We start from the raw sequence: 16,805 nt of genomic DNA, 5'->3' as shown, positions 1-16,805 counted from the left end.
CATTTGTAGAACATCATATCTTTGCCCTGTAATGAGGTGCGTCACCAACCAAGTGCCAGATGCAGGGCAAAGATGTGAATTGTGACATATTCAACAATTCTGGCATAGTCACTTCAACTGAGCATGGATACATTGGGAGTATCAAAGGGGTCCGACATAAAGATTTATAATCAGTGCACATGTGATTTCTAATTTTCATTATTGCGCATGTGATTTTGAAGACCAGATAGTTTATATGAATATTATAATAAGATCATACCTACTCGATCATGATTGGATAAGGCTTGATGCAGGAGTTTAGCAATGATCAGCCTACTATCGGTGGTCATTGCAGCTTGTTTATGTAGATTTTAATTATTTAGAAATGATTATATATTAAATTATTTAGAAGATTTGTCTTTGATTAAACGTAGATACATTTACAATACTTTGGGGAAAATTTACTAAATGTCGGCCGGACATAATTCGCTATAGCCAATCACGTCCGCTCGCTAATTGCTGACAGCATATGCTGTCGACATTTATCATTGCACAAGCATTTCTAGTAACACAACAAACCAGAAATCCAGCACCTGAAAGTAACAAGGTGTGCACGCTTCAGGAATACTGCACTGTACTCCACACAATATAAAGTCACAAAGAAGAAGCAGCACCAACCAGTAGTTTCCAACAGATTTATTTGTGCAGTATGCACAGTGAACAGCCAGACCAACAAACAGCAACGTTTCGGACTTAGTCCTTAATCATGCATAGTTACACCTGGAGATCATGCAGCTTAAATATACCTGTAAACCACACCCATTCCTTTAAACAACTTTGACATACTGAATGTTAGCACCCTCTAGTGGTCATATAAAAATTTTTTTTTAACAGAATATAAAAAGCCAGGTTAAACACATATTGCTCCTAACAAATCTGAAAAACAAAAATCCATTTCAAACATATTTAACATATTAAAATTTTTAAAGACAATCAATGAATCAATACTCTAGAGACATAGAGACCAATCCAGTTCTCTATTCATACCTTTTGGATGCATGGTATCTAATCTATTGATCCAATAGGCCTCCCTAATTTTTAGTCTCTTGGCTCTATTGCCCCCCCCCCCCCCCCCGCCTAAGCTGTCCTACTTGTTCTAATATCTGGAACCTCAATTGAGTCAAACTGTGACCTACGGACAAGAAATGGTTGGCCACTGGGGCATCTAACTTTTCGGTTCTAATGCTACTCTTGTGTTGGGTCATCCTTTCAAGTACTGTACGGGTGGTCTCACCCATATACCCCAATCCACAAGGACATTTAATATAGTATACAGCAAAATCTGTGTTACATGTAAAGTGTCCCCTAATCTCAAATCTTTTCCCGGTTCCAGAATGGCTGAAAAAAGAGCCCTTAATCATGTTATTGCAGTGTGAACGGCCAAGGCAAGGAAAGCAGCCCAGATTTTTACCTCCAATGTACTTCTGAACCATTGTCCTAGATGGACCAATGTCAGCATGAACCAACAAATCTTTCAAATTTCTCCCCCTCTTAAATGCAGGCATAGGCGGCTCTTTGAATTCAAGTACATTAGGATTATATGTTTTCAAAATGTGCCAATGTTTAGAAATGATCTTATTTATCTTATTACTCAACTTAGAATACTGACTTACAAAAATTAACCTGTTAGGCCTTTCTTTCTTTTTGACCTCTTCCTGTGGCAGTAAATCTTGTCTTGGGATTGCCCTTACATTTTCAATCTCCTTTTGAATTAGGGCTGATGGATAACCCCTAACCTTAAATCGGTCACCCATCTCTTCCAATCTCTGTTCTACAGGACCTGTTTCAGAGACAATCCTTTTCACTCTAAAGAGTTGACTTCTTGGAAGTGACCTAATCAAGGACGGGGGATGCATGCTATTGTAATGAAGAAGAGTGTTGCAATCTGTTGCTTTCTTATGTAGATCAACTACAAGACCCTGGTTACTTTTAAGTACCCTGGTGTCAAGGAACACAACACTCTCCTCACTACAAACCAGCTTAAATTTAATGTGACAAGTAGCAGAGTTAAGGTCATTAACAAATTCCTCAAGGGTTCCAATGCCGCCCAGCCATACGCCAAAAATGTCGTCTATATAGCGCCACCAAGTGGCAGCATATTTTATAAATAATGGATTATTATAGACAAAATACTCCTCATACATATTCATGTATATATTGGCGTATGTAGGGGCGACATTGGAACCCATGGCTGTGCCTTGGAGCTGCAAATAATAATGATCTTCAAAAAGAAAATAATTACACCTCAGGATAATACTCAATAGTTGCAAGATAAATTCCCTATGTTGGGTATTGTATCTCTCATCCTGACAAATAATCTTGTTTACAGCGCCAATACCAGCTTCATGTGTAATGGATGTATATAATGAAGTGACATCCAAACTAAAGAGGATTCCTTTAGTATTCTCAATTGGTACACTCTGTAGTTTTTTCAAAAAGTCCCCTGTATCTTTGATAAAGGAACTAGAATTAACATATGGTCTTAAAGATTTATCTAAAAAGATAGATGTATTTGATAGTAACGACCCCATGCCTGCCACTATAGGATGGCCCGGAGGGGCCGTGGCACTCTTATGTACCTTGGGGAGAGTGTAAAGGACAGGGGTAATATCCTCTGTATTTAGAAGGAACTGTTCAGTATCTTTGTCAATAATGCCTAATTTAACAGCTCTCTGTACACAGAATGTAATTTCCTTTTTGATTTTAAAAAAGGGGTTATAATCCAACCTTTGGTATACATCCTTATCAGACAATTGGGAATAAATTTAATTAACATAGTACTGCTTATCAAGGAGCACTGTGGCTCCACCCTTATCGGCCCCTTTAATGACCAATGATTTATTGTTCCTAAGTTTATCTAGTGCTTCTTTCTCATTTACAGACAAACTACCCCTTTTATCCTTATTCTCTTTATGCATCTGCCCCTGTTTACACAGTGTCAACACATCTCTTTCTACCAATTTCATAAATGTTTGTACCCCTGCATTAACTTGTGCTGGTGAAAAAGTGCTTTTTTTAGTTAGCCCCAAACTTTTCAAATTTAACTTCTGATTTTGCATGCACACAGTAGAGGTCTGACCTCTGATACTACATTCAGAAATGTCTGCAAAAAAACTTTTTAATTTCACTAATCTAAAGAAGCGGTACAAATCTTTAAGTATTGCAAAAGTATCAAAGTCCTGTTGTGGACAAAACGACAGTCCTTTATCGAGTAGTGACAGTTCATCGTTAGTAAGGGATACCTGGCTAAGGTTCATCAAGGTTTGTTGCCCCTGCGGGTCATTACCCGCTTCTCCTCTGCCAATGTTGTTTTCTTCTTGGACTCCGCTGTTTTTCTTACCACGGTGGCGTCTGCCCCCTCTGCGGCAGCATGTGCCTCCATGTTGGAGTCCCCCGAAGCTGAACCCGATGAAGAGCCCTGGGTGCTGGAGCGACCGCTCATCCTGCGTGCACGCCTGCGCCTTTAACCGGAAGTGCCACTGGAAGTGCCCCCAGTACGTCTACCGGACTCCCCGGACCAACGATACACAGTTCCGGACACATAGTCCTCTTCATCCCTGGCAAATTTGGTCTTTTTTCTTTCCTGGATCACCCCTTTCAACTCGGTCAGCTGAAGTTCCAAAGAGGAGGTAAGTTTATCCAAATCTTCGATAGATAAACTGTTAGCCAATTCGGTCTTCATACCTTCGATTTGATGTTTTTGGCTCTCAATCTCTATCTGGAGGTATTCCACAGTGAGGACAATCAAATCAAATGAACACTTATTTAACACCCTTTCAAACTTTTGACAGTACTCAAGGTTATCCTTCATGAGAGTAGGGCGAGTGCTCATGCAAAGCCCCCTGGGAATACGTTTCACTCGATGATACTCAGCCAGAGTCACAGCATGTAATTCAAAGGCAACATGTTTCTTTTGCAAATGTTCCAGCTTCTTACTGATAGATAGGGTGGGTGAAGATTTTAAAAAGTCTCTGGAGCCACGGATCAATGTAGTAATCCGTGCAGCCTCCAAATCTGTATACCCAAAGGTCTTAGGCTCTGTATTTTCCACATTCTGTTCCATGGTTACTCAGTGCAAGGAAAAGTGCATTAACAAATAACACAACAAACCAGAAATCCAGCACCTGAAAGTAACAAGGTGTGCACGCTTCAGGAATACTGCACTGTACTCCACACAATATAAAGTCACAAAGAAGAAGCAGCACCAACCAGTAGTTTCCAACAGATTTATTCATGCAGTATGCACAGTGAACAGCCAGACCAACAAACAGCAACGTTTCGGACTTAGTCCTTAATCATGCATAGTTACACCTGGAGATCATGCAGCTAAAATATACCTGTAAACCACACCCATTCGTGGACTAAGATTAAGGACTAAGTCTGAAACGTTGCTGTTTGTTGGTCTGGCTGTTCACTGTGCATACTGCACGAATAAATCTGTTGGAAACTACTGGTTGGTGCTGCTTCTTCTTTGTGACTTTATATTGTGTGGAGTACAGTGCAGTATTCCTGAAGCGTGCACACCTTGTTACTTTCAGGTGCTGGATTTCTGGTTTGTTGTGTTATTTGTTAATGCACTTTTCCTTGCACTGAGTAACCATGGAACAGAATGTGGAAAATACAGAGCCTAAGACCTTTGGGTATACAGATTTGGAGGCTGCACGGATTACTACATTGATCCGTGGCTCCAGAGACTTTTTAAAATCTTCACCCACCCTATCTATCAGTAAGAAGCTGGAATATTTGCAAAAGAAACATGTTGCCTTTGAATTACATGTTGTGACTCTGGCTGAGTATCATCGAGTGAAACGTATTCCCAGGGGGCTTCGCATGAGCACTCGCCCTACTCTCATGAAGGATAATCTTGAGAACTGTCAAAAGTTTGAAAGGGTGTTAAATAAGTGTTCATTTGATTTGATTGTCCTCACTGTGGAATACCTCCAGATGGAGATTGAGAGCCAAAAACATCAAATCGAAGGTATGAAGACCGAATTTGCTAACAGTTTATCTATTGAAGATTTGGATAAACTTACCTCCTCTTTGGAACTTCAGCTGACCAAGTTGAAAGGGGTGATCCAGGAAAGAAAAAAGACCAAATTTGCCAGGGATGAAGAGGACTATGTGTCCGGAACTGTGTATCGTTGGTCCGGGGAGTCCGGTAGACGTACCGGGGGCACTTCTGGTGGCACTTGCGGTTACAGGCGCAGACGTGCGCGCAGGATGAGCGGTCACTCCAGCACCCAGGGCTCTTCATCGGGTTCAGCTTCGGGCGACTCCGACATGGAAGCACACGCTGCAGCAGAGGGGGCAGACACCACCGTGGTAAGGAAAACAGCGGAGTCCAAGAAGAAAATGACATCGGCAGAGGAGAAGCGGGTAATGACCCACAGGGGCAACAAACCTTGATGAACCTTAGCCAGGTATCCCTTACTAACGATGAACTGTCACTACTCGATAAAGGACTGTCGTTTTGTCCACAACAGGACTTTGATACTTTTGCAATACGTAAAGATTTGTACCGCTTCTTTAGATTAGTGAAATTAAAAAGTTTTTTTGCAGACATTTCTGAATGTAGTATCAGAGGTCAGACCTCTACTGTGTGCATGCAAAATCAGAAGTTAAATTTGAAAAGTTTGGGGCTAACTAAAAAAAGCACTTTTTCACCAGCACAAGTTAATGCAGGGGTACAAACATTTATGAAATTGGTAGAAAGAGATGTGTTGACACTGTGTAAACAGGGGCAGATGCATTAAGAGAATAAGGATAAAAGGGGTAGTTTGTCTGTAAATGAGAAAGAAGCACTAGATAAACTTAGGAAAAATAAATCATTGGTCATTAAAGGAGCCGATAAGGGTGGAGCCACAGTGCTCCTTGATAAGCAGTACTATGTTAATGAAATTTATTCCCAATTGTCTGATAAGGATGTATACCAAAGGTTGGATTATAACCCCTTTTTTAAAATCAAAAAGGAAATTACATTCTGTGTACAGAGAGCTGTTAAATTAGGCATTATTGACAAAGATACTGAACAGTTCCTTCTAAATACAGAGGATATTACCCCTGTCCTTTACACTCTCCCCAAGGTACATAAGAGTGCCACGGCCCCTGTGGGCCATCCTATAGTGGCAGGCATGGGGTCGTTACTATCAAATACATCTATCTTTTTTTTTTTTTTTTTTTTTAAGTTTTCAAAAAAGCTTTATTTAAAACTTTCAAAGATACAGAAACAAAACTCAAAAGTATAAAGCAATTTGCGAGTTGTTAACATAATATTCTCTGTTACGCTCAACATGGAGCAAGTGTCCATACATGTGCTGATGACATATGATTAAAGTCAATTTACTCCTAGTAGGCAAGTGCATTCTTCACATGATAATAGTTCTGGTAAAGTCCAGCATTGTAGCTAGGCAAGCTCTCTGTTGTCCGTGGTTTATTTTGGTATAGTGTCTATCTGGGTCACTTGCCAATTGTTGGGTGGATAGGCAAATTGCGGGGTATGCAACCATAACAACATCACTTAACAGGTTACGATAGACAGTGCAGTGGCAACCTCAACCGGGCTTCTCCCCGGCCAAGCTTGTGGGAGATATTGTAGGCAATGGAGGTAAGTTGTCAGTGAACAGTGGTACGAGAGTGATGGCAGTCGAAGTCACAAGTTGTTCAGGTGTATTAAGAAGGTCCCGCTTATGTGTCAGTGGGTGTATCAGGAGTGTATTGCTTCCACATACTTAACATTAGCTCATGTGTTTCTATGGTACCTGATCTAAGGTGATGGTATCTCTCTAAGTGGAGCAAGTTTTCTACCTGCTCTCTCCATTCTATTACTGTGGGAACTACGACGGATTTCCAGTGTTTTGGAATTAGCATTTTAGCACTGTTAATTAATAGGATAAGTAGGGTGCTTGCTATGGTGTTAGACAGTTTTGGAACTCCCACAAATAGTAGGATTTGGGGGTCATTAGGAATTCTATGGTCTATAATGTCTGAAATTTGTTTGAGTACTTCTACCCAGAATGAGTCCAACCTGTCACATTTCCACCAAATGTGTGTTGGGTCTCCCACCTCCCCACATCCCCTCCAGCACTTATTGGAGGCCGTTTTGTAAATCTTATGTAGTCTGCTTGGGTTAAGGTACCACCTAGTTAGGAATTTGTAGTTCATCTCCAACACCCTAGTGGAGATGGAGGATTTTTTGGTGGTCTGGAAAGCTTTATACCAGTTCTTATGGTTTAAGCTGATCCCCATCTCCCTCTCCCAGGCCCTGGTGTAGGATGGCAGTTGTGTCTCATCCTTAGTTGTTAATTGTTTATATAGAATGGATATGGCGTGTCTAGGTGTATTTTCCAGTAGACATAGGCCTTCGAATAATGTTATTTTTCTGGAGAAGTGCTGTTTATGCTGGTGTGTTGCGATAAAATGACACATTTGTGTGTAGGAGTACCAGTTCAAATGGATGTCTGGGTGGGATTCTTCAATGTCGTCTAACGTCCTGAGTTTGCCCTCCTGGAAAGAAATTGCTATTGTACTATTTTTAATGTGTCTGCCTTTCTCTAGGTGTTTGTCTTTAATAGTCCATGGGAGTGTAGGATTGTGGCATAGTGAAAGCATTGGGGAGTATGTGTGCGAGATCTCTGTGGAGGTGGCTATCAGTCTGTCCCAAGTTGTGAAGAATTCAGTCAGTATTGGGTATTGGTGTATCCTATCGGGTCGGTGCTTGCCTTGGATCCAAGCTGTTGTTCCTGCATTGCATACACCCAAGATGTGTCTGTCAATTTGAACCCATTGCTTGTGTTCGCTGTTTGTGCACCAGTCTAACAGTCTGTGTAGAGCAATGGCATTTTTGTATGAGTGGACATCAGGGACCCCTAAACCGCCCCTTTCTCTGGGCAAATACAGTGTTTGTTTTGTAATTCTTGGCTTGATCCCTTTCCATATGAATTGTTCAATCAGTGATTGTAAGCGGGTTAGGTATTGGAGTGGTAGGTGTATTGGTGTAGTCTGTAGTAAGTACAGGATCCTCGGTAGGACATTCATTTTTATTACATTTATTCTGCCCACCCAAGAGATAGATTTATTACTCCAGCTTGAGAGATCTGTTAGCAGAGATTCCTCTAATTTTTTGAAGTTGGCCAGAAATACAGTCTTTATGTCTGGTGCTAAATGTATGCCCAGGTATTTCAATGTCGTGTTTTGTTTTTTTAGGGGACAGTTGGGAATTAATTGGTCTAATGTCTTGTCTTCATAGGATATGTTTATCATCTCTGATTTTGTGGTGTTAACTAAAAAGTTAGAAACCTGTCCAAACTCCACAAACATCTGAATGACTTTTGGTATGGCCAGATCTACCTTCGTGAGGGTAAGGAGAATGTCATCCGCATATAGAGCCAGCTTGTGCTCGCTGTGTCCTATAGTGACTCCTGTAACCTGTGTGTTGTTTCTTATTTTCTGAGCTAGTGGCTCTATGGAAAGTGCGAAGAGCCCCGGGGAGAGCGGGCAACCCTGTCTTGTCCCATTCTTTATATAGAATCTCTCCGAGAGTAGGCCGTTTACCTTTACTTTGGCCGTGGGGTGCGCGTATAGAGAGAAGACCTGAGCTAAAAATTTATTGCCGAATTTCATTTTTTGCATAGTTGCTTTTAGAAATAGCCAATTGACCCTATCAAAGGCTTTTTCCGCGTCTGTGGAAACTAAAACCGCTGGGATTTTGTTAACTTTGGCATAGGATATAATTTGAAGGGCCTTTATCGTGTTGTCCCTTGCCTCTCTCCCCGGCACGAACCCCACTTGATCAGTGTTAATCAGTTTGGGGAGATAGTGGTTTATTCTGGTTGAAAGTATTTTTGCAAAAATTTTTATGTCCGAGTTTAGCAATGAGATTGGGCGAAAATGTTCTGGTCTGTCTGGTGTTTTTCCCGGTTTTTGTAGTACGGTTATGTGCGCTTCTAGCATATTTTCAGTGAAACCTGTGGTGGGTGTGAAAGAATTGAATAGGTTTGCCAAGTGTGTTGCCAAGTGGTCTATGTATTTTTTATAATACTTCATGCCGAAGCCATCAGGGCCTGGACTTTTCCCACTTGGCATGTCCTGAACTGCCTTTTTAATTTCGTCTATTGTGATGGGAGAATCTAGCTTGTCAGTGTCTTCATTCTCAAGGGTGGGCAGGTCAAGATCTGACAGATATTTTTCTATGTCTTGTGGTGTGGCATGGCCTGGTATATTATATAGTGTGGAGTAGTATTGCCTGAAGACCTCCGCGATACTTTTACTATCTTTTTGTGCTCTACCTTGTTTGTCTTGTATGTCTTGAACGTATGTGTTTAACTGTCGTCTCCTGAGAGCTCTAGCTAAGGAAGTGCCTGCTTTGTCCTGTACGTCAAAATATTTCTGCTTGAGCATAGCGGATTTCACTTGATGTTCTTTATTAAGGTGGTCCCTGAGGGACTGTCTGGCCTTAGTCAGGGATTTAAGTAATGTCTTGGACTGTGGGTCTTGTTTATGTTGTTTTTCCCAGTAGCCAATTTGTGAAAGTGTAGAATTTATAAATTGCCTTTTTTCCCTTTTCTCCCTAGCTTTTAAGGCCATGAGTTCCCCCCTCAATACGCTTTTATGTGCTTCCCATAGTGTGGCTGGTGTTATTTCTTCTGTAGCGTTCTCTCTAAAGTAGTTGGTTAGTATTTTCTCTATCTCTATGCTAGTCAGCGCGTGATCTAGCATATAATCATCAAGCCTCCAAATAAATGGTTTTTGCGTCAGTTCTGGCCACTCCACAACACACTGAACAGGTGCATGGTCCGACCATGTGATCTGTAGGATTTTAGAGTCTGCTATCAAGGCTAGCCCTGTTTGGTCGGTGAATAAGTAATCAATTCTCGTGTATGAGGCGTGAGGGTGGGAGTAGAAGGTGTAGTCCTTGGTTTTAGGGTTAAATGCCCTCCAAATGTCTTGTAATCTTAGTTGTTGAAGGTGGTTTTTAACTGACCTAATTACTTTCGGGGGGGTGCTGGTACTTCCAGTGGATGTGTCTATGGAGGGATCTAGAGGTAGATTAAAATCTCCTCCGATAAATAGAGTTCCTTTAGCATGAACTAAGAGTGACTGGAAAATAGTCCTGAATGTATGTTGTTGCTCTTTATTGGGTAAGTAGATGTTTGCAAATGTGACCGGTTTATTAAATAAGAGGCCTACTAAGATTATGTATCTGCCCTCCTTATCCTTCTCAACATAGGTGGCCTGAATGTTTACTGAATTTTTGAAAAGTATTCCCACTCCCCCTGTCTTAGATGAACCTGAGGCCAGAAATGTCGTCCTGTATTTGTGGCTTAATGTCTTTGGCTCTCTCCCCCTTTTGAAGTGCGTTTCTTGGATAAAAAGGATGTCCCCTGTGTTTTTGTACAAGTCCCTAAAGACTATAGATCTCTTTTCGGGGTTATTCAGTCCTTTTACGTTTACTGTCATTAGTGAGAGCGTGTGGGTGCGTGAAGTCATTATTTGTTGTTAATTTTGGGTGTACAGATGCGGCAAGGAGTACTTTTGCAAACAGGTGTCAATAATTATTAAAACAGTACAATCAACAGTGATCTATTATAGGCAGTGTAGCACAGTATTGATATGGAATAGCTGTAACCTTAACAACAAAGCAATAAAGTTTTGACAAAATTGGTTTCTGATAACTGTCAATTGCAAACGGGTGATAAGATTGGCAGTTAGTATCAGAATTAACTATACAAGGAGTAGTATCCCCACCCCCAAACCATTTTAATAAAGAATAAGAGTGATAAACAAACTTAACCCTCTAAAAATAACAGATAATACGACCTTTAGCCTTATTGGAGCATCAGAGAGGACTGTCCAGCCTATTGAAAAAGGCAATTCAATTGCCTGTGCAGATCGTTTCTTGTGGTCTTGGGGGATCATGAGGTTGTAGATTTCTTATTTGCGAGCCTTTTTCTTTACCAAATGCACGTTGATTGTCTCTCAGACCAAGCTGTTCCTCTTCGGGCTCTGTTATGCTGAGTTGTAGGGCACTGTTGAAGTTGGAAAGGTCATCCAGGTTTCTGAAAACTGCCGTGGTACCTCCTCTAGTTGCGATGACACTTACGGGAAAGCCCCATCTGTATGGTATATTTTTGTCCCTAAGGACTGATGTGATGAAGTGCAGGTCTCTCCTCTTCTGCAGGGTTGTGGGACTCAAGTCAGCAAAGACCTGGATGTGAATACCTGCATGCGTAATCTTCTGTTTTTGCCTCGCATGTCTAAGGATTTCTTCTTTATCCTTGAAGTTGAGGAGCTTCAGTATGATGTCACGTGGGGGTGCTTTTGGTGGGGGTTTAGCTCTCAGGGCTCTGTGGGCTCTTTCAATATTTATGTCTGGGGCGCTGTTATTGCCTTTAATTGTTCTAAATAGGTCCTGTAAGCATCCCTCTAATGCAGAAGGTTGAATTGATTCTGGTATGCCACGAATACGTAGGTTATTGCGCCTACCCCTGTTGTCCAGGTCTTCCACCCTGTCTAATAAATGATGTATTGTTTCCTGCTGGTCGTAGACCATTTTTGAGATGTGTTGGACATCATTATCTGTTGTGTTGTAATGCTCCTCCAGTGCTGTTACTCTGTTGGAGACTTTTGATATGTCCTTTTTAAGCTCCCCATACCAGCTCTTCACTTCCCCTAATATTTCCTTAAAGTCCTCTTTAGTACACAATGAGTTAATGTCATCTTTAGTTAACATTTGTGTTGTACACATGGAGGCAGGAGGTGTAAGCTGGTCAGGCTGTTCTGTGGTTTTAACTTGTTCCATCTTTTGTGCTGTGACTATAGGTTCTTGTAGTTTAAGATATTGCTGTATTGGCTTTACTTTAGTTGGGATGTCTGGCTTAGCTGATCTGCGGCCTGGCATGGCCAGTCGCAGGGGTTGAGAGTATTAGTTTTACTGTTTTCCTTTGTATTCTATCTTTGGATCCTTGTTCTTCCCCTGTCTGACTGCTGCTGATAACTTTTGATGCCAGTCTCCTATTAGTATGCTCTAATTGGTGTGGCAGTTCAGTGTATACCCTTTACTTATAGTCTTTGTATGTGGGCCTGAAGATCACTGCTGGGGTTATCACTGCTGCGTGGCGGAGTTTGTATGTTAGGCTTATAGCTGCCTAAATTTTATGTGGCCCCCTTTTGTAAACTTCCTTTTTATTAGCCGTTTAGTTTGAGCCCCCTGGATTAATATTTTTATGTGGGTGAGGTATTGAGGCTCGTGGCCCCCTGCGGGAGATCCTTAAATACCTGTGCCTTCAGTAACAGCCTGATAAGTTTTGGCCAGTTGATCGGTTGCGCTGGCCCCGCTCGTCGCAACCGATGACGTCACTGCTTTCGGTAAACCCCCGGTTCTAATTCTGGATACTGTCTTTTATATCTTGTGCCGGACGGGTCTCTGTTGTTTAACCGCTCACGTGTCTGCTGTGCGGTCTATGCGGACCTGGCGCTAGAGCGCCTGTGTCGTAGTTTCAGCTGCGGTCCCTGGTATTTCTGGGTATAACAGGTGCGAGGATGATCCTGTTTTCTTTTATGGGTGGTCTGGCAGCTTCTATACTTGTTCCCCCGATGTAAGGCTGAGTCTCTCGGTATATGTATGTAATATATTAGGCTATTTTTATTTGGTTTGGGTAGTGGGGCCTAGGAGCTCTTGAATCAGTCAGCCATCACCCAGCGCGGCCAAGCTCCGCCCTACATCTATCTTTTTAGATAAATCTTTCAGACCATATGTTAATTCTAGTTCCTTTATCAAAGATACAGGGGACTTTTTGAAAAAACTACAGAGTGTACCAATTGAGAATACTAAAGGAATCCTCTTTAGTTTGGATGTCACTTCATTATATACATCCATTACACATGAAGCTGGTATTGGCGCTGTAAACAAGATTATTTGTCAGGATGAGAGATACAATACCCAACATAGGGAATTTATCTTGCAACTATTGAGTATTATCCTGAGGTGTAATTATTTTCTTTTTGAAGATCATTATTATTTGCAGCTCCAAGGCACAGCCATGGGTTCCAATGTCGCCGCTACATACGCCAATATATACATGAATATGTATGAGGAGTATTTTGTCTATAATAATCCATTATTTATAAAATATGCTGCCACTTGGTGGCGCTATATAGACAACATTTTTGGCGTATGGCTGGGCGACATTGGAACCCTTGAGGAATTTGTTAATGACCTTAACTCTGCTACTTGTCACATTAAATTTAAGCTGGTTTGTAGTGAGGAGAGTGTTGTGTTCCTTGACACCAGGGTACTTAAAAGTAACCAGGGTCTTGTAGTTGATCTACATAAGAAAGCAACAGATTGCAACACTCTTCTTCATTACAATAGCATGCATCCCCCGTCCTTGATTAGGTCACTTCCAAGAAGTCAACTCCTTAGAGTGAAAAGGATTGTCTCTGAAACAGGTCCTGTAGAACAGAGATTGGAAGAGATGGGTGACCACTTTAAGGTTAGGGGTTATCCATCAGCCCTAATTCAAAAGGAGATTGAAAATGTAAGGGCAATCCCAAGACAAGATTTACTGCCACAGGAAGAGGCCAAAAAGAAAGAAAGGCCTAACAGGTTAATTTTTGTAAGTCAGTATTCTAAGTTGAGTAATAAGATAAATAAGATCATTTCTAAACATTGGCACATTTTGAAAACCTATAATCCTAATGTACCTGAATTCAAAGAGCCGCCTATGCCTGCATTTAAGAGGGGGAGAAATTTGAAAGATTTGTTGGTTCATGCTGACATTGGTCCATCTAGGACAATGGTTCAGAAGTACATTGGAGGTAAAAATCTGGGCTGCTTTCCTTGCCTTGGCTGTTCACACTGCAATAACATGATTAAGGGCTCTTTTTTCAGCCATTCTGGAACCGGGAAAAGATTTGAGATTAGGGGACACTTTACATGTAACACAAATTTTGCTGTATACTATATTAAATGTCCTTGTGGATTGGGGTATGTGGGTGAGACCACCCGTACAGTACGTGAAAGGATGACCCAACACAAGAGTAGCATTAGAACCGAAAAGTTGGATGCCCCAGTGGCCAACCATTTCTTGTCCGTAGGTCACAGTTTGACTCAATTGAGGTTCCAGATATTAGAACAAGTAGGACACCTTAGGCGGGGGGGGGGGGGCAATAGAGCCAAGAGACTAAAAATTAGGGAGGCCTATTGGATCAATAGATTAGATACCATGCATCCAAAAGGTATGAATAGAGAACTGGATTGGTCTCTATGTCTCTAGAGTATTGATTCATTGATTGTCTTTAAAAATTTTAATATGTTAAATATGTTTGAAATGGATTTTTGTTTTTCAGATTTGTTAGGAGCAATATGTGTTTAACCTGACTTTTTATATTCTGTTAAAGAATTTTTTTTTTATATGACCACTAGAGGGTGCTAGCATTCAGTATGTCAAAGGTGTTTAAAGGAATGGGTGTGGTTTACAGGTATATTTAAGCTGCATGATCTCCAGGTGTAACTATGCATGATTAAGGACTAAGTCCGAAATGTTGCTGTTTGTTGGTCTGGCTGTTCACTGTGCATACTGCACGAATAAATATGTTGGAAACTACTGGTTGGTGCTGCTTCTTCTTTGTGACTTTACAAGCATTTCTAGTGAAATGCTTGTGCAATGCCACCCCCTGCTCACAGGTGGCCAATCAGCTGCTTGCATTGGCTATCACTCATCCCGATAGCATTGGATCATAGTTATTATTCTCCACCTAAAAGGTGGCGCACAGGTTAGGGAGCAGTGGTCTTATGAAAAGATTGAGCCTTTTATCTTAGTTTTCATATTACATAGATTTGTAGGTATATACTGTATATTTAAAAAGGTTTATAACCCTTTAAAAACAAGATTTTGGCCTGAACTTTTCAAATGCAAAAATATTAGCATGTTGAGCACAAACACCGCTCAAGTTAAATCAAATGCGCTACAATACTTGTACTGGTATTACAAGTTCAAAGTAAAATGTAAGTGCAAGGGAAAAGACTCAAGCACGCTAACATCTAGAGGTTGAATTACTCCCTATCCCCATCCCATTCTATAAGATGTGCTAGAAAAGCTTTTATGTGTTTTGCTCGAGGGCAAACCCCCGAAGGTGAGTTAATACATCAAATACTTAAGTTCTTCACTTAGAAGAAAAATGTATTTTTATTTTTAAATACATATTTCTATATACAGTATGTATATATGTTTGTAAAATATATATCTATAGCTTTATATCTATATTAATATGATATATATTTTGTATATAAAGATAAATAAAAAATATATAGAATTTTACTGTATATTTAAAAATAAAAAGAACATTTCTTCTAAGTGTATGTATTTCTATAAAAAAAGATAAAAAAAAAACCCACCATAATAAATGTATTTAAAAATGATATTGGATATTTCAGGGTTTTTGGCCGGGAAGGGCGATATCTATTGAAAGTATAGGGCAAGCTAAAAGGATGTCGGCCAAGCTAAACATTTTCTCTGGTTATTCTTTTTTGTAGTAGATAATTGTAGTGTAGTCCAGTGTTTTTGATAGCACTCCTTTTGTAATCTGTATTTTACTTCTTTACCTTCAGTTCTATTGGTGGGCTTAAATTGATTGCTTAACATACACAGTATGTGCTGTGCAAGCATTGATTTTTAATCTCCCATTATCTACTCAATATCAAAGTGTTATTAAAGCATTGAGATTTGGGACAGATTACATATGCTGTGTCGCCCACAAAAGCCGGCAACACAGTTTTTTTACGGGGTTTTGGTATCACATATACAGTGCCACATAAAAATGTGGTGCGTATATTTTACCCGTCACCCGCTATTTTTTACTCCCTTAAGCTAACATAGAACTGCGTCGCAAATCGGTATCACATAATCAGCGCAAGGACTTACGAGGCAAAAAATTGAGACATTTTACTCCATTTTCCCCTTGCCACACATAGGCAGGCGCAGCAAGCTTTGCACTGAAAATGTGAGCACCGTAACTCCCTGAAAATATAAACTAACACCTAACGCATGCACAATATCTATCTACCTGTCAACCGCAATCCCCCACCGCAATAACTAATAAAGAATATTAACCCCTAATCCACCATTAACCTACAACACAATAAACCTAATAAATGTATTAACCCCTAATCCACCATTAACCCACATCACGTTAAACCTAATAAAACTATTAACCCCTAATACACCATTAACCCACAACACAATAAACCTAATAAATGTATTAACCCCTAATCCGCCATTAACCCACAATGCAATAAACCTAATAAAACTATTAACCCCTAATCCGCCAAACCCACGCAACTCAATAATCTTAATAAATCTATTAACCCCTAATCCGCCAAACCCCCACAATGCAAATAACTAATTAAATTACTAAGCACCCTAACCTAACACCCCCTAAATTAACCCCAATTACCTAAATTTAAAAAATACTAAGTTACAATTAAAATAAAAAAGGTAACATTACTTAAAAATAAAAAAAACTAAGATTAAACTAATCTAAGATTAAAAAAAATAAAAAGTCTAACATTACATAAAATAATAAACCAAATTATTAAAAATAAAAAAATGTAACCTATTCCCTATGAAAATAAAAAAGCAACCAAAATAAAAACACCCCCTAATCTAATATTAAAGGGACATTAAACCCAATTGTTTTCTTTCATTATTCAGATAGAGAATACAATTTTAAACAACATTCCAATTTACTTCTATTATCTAATTTGCTTC

The sequence above is a fragment of the Bombina bombina genome, chromosome 2 (genome assembly GCF_027579735.1).
Source record: "Bombina bombina isolate aBomBom1 chromosome 2, aBomBom1.pri, whole genome shotgun sequence".
Classification (NCBI taxonomy): Eukaryota; Metazoa; Chordata; class Amphibia; order Anura; family Bombinatoridae; genus Bombina; species Bombina bombina.
Note: the sequence above shows the minus strand (reverse complement) of the source record.